The sequence below is a fragment of the Chrysochloris asiatica genome, unplaced genomic scaffold (assembly GCF_000296735.1).
Source record: "Chrysochloris asiatica unplaced genomic scaffold, ChrAsi1.0 scaffold00285, whole genome shotgun sequence".
NCBI classification, from domain to species: domain Eukaryota; kingdom Metazoa; phylum Chordata; class Mammalia; order Afrosoricida; family Chrysochloridae; genus Chrysochloris; species Chrysochloris asiatica.
In genome coordinates this window covers 3,424,997-3,428,617 of record NW_006408803.1, presented here as the reverse complement: position 1 = coordinate 3,428,617, position 3,621 = coordinate 3,424,997, and positions in this window count along the sequence as shown.

The window sequence follows — 3,621 nt, the reverse complement described above, 5'->3', positions numbered from 1 at the left end:
GGTGAGCTTCAACCACTGACCTTGTTGTTCAAACTGACTTTGCAGTTCAATGCATTAGCCCACAATGGCACATCAGGACTCCAATATATATTAGTATAAATTATATATATATATATAATTATATGTGTGTATATATGTGTATATATATATAAATATATGTGTGTGTATATATATATAATATATATATATACACATATATTTTTCATAGAAATAATACAGTTACATCCTATATACTTAACACTTAATTTATTAATGTATTGAATAGTTTTGGTAGATATAAATTTTTTAAATGAACATTTTTTTTTCATTTACACAACTTTACAATTCTTCTTTACCTTCTCTCTCCATTGAGTTTAGTGTTCTGTCTTTTGCACTGTAAAGTAAACACTGGACTGCTAATCACAGGATCAGTGGTTCCAACCCACCAATCACTCCTTGGAAACTCTATTCAGAGTTGGAACTGACTTGACAGCATTTAACAACAACAGTAATCATGGCACTGTAGGATGGGCACTGGACCACTAATCACAAGGTTGGTGGTGCAAACCCACCAGCTGATCCTTAGAAACCCTATACAGGGTCACTATTAATTAGAACTGATTCAATGACACTTAACAACAAACAACAATGTCCAATTAAGAGAACATTCTAGAAGCTTTTTGAGTACTCTTTTTTTGTACAAATATTATAAAAAATTTCCTTCAAATATTATTAAAAATTTCAGCATCTTATTTTAAATTTCAGCATCTTAGTATGTAGAGTTGCACAAATGAGACCAATCATTTTTATGCAACTGATACAAAAAAGTTAATAAAATGCTTTTATTTTCCCTTGTTCAATTGTATGCTTTTTTATTATTGTAGACAAGGTTAGTCATAATATATTTGCAAAATGAAGCTTCATGGTTTCTTTCACTCTTTTATTATCAGACTTTTAGTGTTAGAGTTTTTACCTGGTTAATAGTCATTCAAACTAATAAAAAGCACCACAGACAGAGGTGTGGGTTTTGAAAGTAATCCTGTGTTCTCTCCCCTAAATAGAAAATACAGCAAATGCACTCTGCTTGCTTTTGTGTTCACTCCCCCTCTGCCTGTCTTCTCTGTCCTTCTTGAAAATGAATGCTTGAATAGAATGCCTAGACGTAGGGTCCATTTATCTTTGTGCCTTGTTCAATGTGAAGATCCTACCGCCTGAAGCAATATCTTCTTTAGAAAATAGGGAATTATTTAGAGAGTGCATGCATCCTGTGATTGCAAGGGAGGATTCTAGGGTTTTATAAAGGCAAAAATAATGCTTTCAAATCCCCATAGATGTCATTCAAAGTGCAAAACTAAATAGGAAAACAAAACAACACAAAACAAAAAAACACATTTTGATCCTAGGTGGAAAGATGCTATGTAAGCTAAAATTTGAATTTTTATTAACTGTTAAATAATCATTTAAACTAATAAAATGTACTCTATAGAAGAATAAAAAGATAGATGCAACTTTTCTACCTACTAAATAATAGCTGAAATAGAAGAAAACAGATACAACATTAATATTTTTATAAAGCTACACTGCTACTAACTCTTAATTATTAGGAAATAATTATTGTTTTTTTATTCACCAAATCTGCTTTTTCCTGAAGTCCACACTTTTATCCAGAATTTGAGAATGCCCTTATCCAACTTAAAAATTTTGTTGTGGTTCATACCATTTCTTTAAGTTAAATGCAAAGTTTCCTGGGATCTGAATATATATATATATATATGTGTGTGTGTGTGTGTGTGTGTGTGTGTGTGTGTGTATACATGTTATAATAGCAAAACTGATTTGCTAGAACAATTTCAAATAGAGTATTTCTACAGATTTGACGACCACATAAATGTATGTGAATTATATGCTATAATATTCAGTCACAGACTAGTATAATGGCTCTAAGAGCTATTTACTTTTATGAGCAAACAGGAGACCAAGTCAAGGCCAGCAAAAGCAAGGAGCTATAGAATAAAATTTAGAGTAAAATAGGACAATCTGGCTCTCGAAAATGAATACATTGAAGTAAGAAGAGAATTAGGAAAGTTGGGGGATGGGTAGAACAGTAACAGCCAAGGAAGAAGGGAAAAGAGATCAATTGGAAGACAAAAATAACTCATCTTAAAGAATTCACCCTGAAGATTAGTCATTTTCCTAAATATTGATGCTTGTGAAAATGAAAGAGCATAATGGATGATTTCAAGGATACTTGACACTCCCAGACATGCATTTTAATATAAGGTAGGAAGAAAAAGGTAAAAATGAGGTTTGTGCATGATACAGGTTTCCTTAAGCTCTTAGAGTTCACTGCACATCCTAAGCAATTTAGTGGGCAATGCCGCAGAATCATCATAAATCAATGAGAGGATGTCTTGAACCATGGGGAATTAGCTGGCTCGGCTATGTATGAGGTGATTCACAGCATTTCCATTTGGAAGCCTTTTATGAGATCACATGCTTGCTTGTCCCAGACACACCTATGTCTAGGCAGGAATAGCATTGACTAGATTGTTAGTTTTCCTGTGTTTTCTCTGCCTGACTGAAGAAAAAAATTTTTTTTCGAATTCTGTCTCCTTTTTGGCATAGTTCTTCAAATTTCTTGTTGTCTGGACCAGATCCAATGCTATAGATTACAAATAAATTTATCAGCTCCAAACACAGAAGAATTAAAATTTAACTAATATGAGGAAATAGAGATCTATTTTTTCAATCGTAGACATAAATATTCTGATGGAATCCACCAGGGGGCAGCTCCCTCGTGATATACACACTAATGATTTCTGTGAAACTGCAGCTGGTTGGAAGCGTTCTCAGAGAGTACACCTATCCCTGTCAGAAATCATGCTTCAAATGCTTGCATTATACAACATCACATGTACCAGTGGAACCTTTAGAGGCAAAGTAAATGTGGATCCCAAAGTATCATGAAGCTTGTATATTGTCCCCAAAAGCCTCACAAATACTAAGCTATTTTTTTAAAGCATAGGACATCTTTTTCTGATTAATGCTTTTTTCCTAAATGGAAATTTTGTCATCCAAAAGGGAAAAGTTACAAAGAAAACAAAATTGCAATTCAAATAAAAAAATATGGAAAGAAGACTTATGAAATGAAAGTAATCATAGGGTGAACAGTGACTATTTCTAATACCACAGAATACTTCTTAGTCAACAGTAGGTAACATTTGACAAATTTTACTGAGATAATACACTGAAATAAAAATGGGCAGTAAAAAGAATTGTGGACCACACAATTATAGGAAATCACAATCGCCAAAGCAGAAGCAAAGCAAATTGTTCTATAAGCAAATGCATTGGCAATGTCTCCTAAAATTTCACTATGGTTTGTTTTATGCTAATAAACCTCTTCATACCATTCCATCACAAATATGTTTCTGTATCTGATGTTGAGCTACAATACATTTCCACTAAGAAGGAGAAGGCCTTTCAAAAACATTATTAGCCAAGTCTGTAACAACTGTAGTTTCAAAAGTTATTGTTTTCTGAATTTATAAATCCTTGGTGGAAATTCCCAGCAATCTGTTAGAAAGAAACCTGGAAGAGGATGGGAAACAAGACTGAGACTTTCTTGATGGTAACACAATT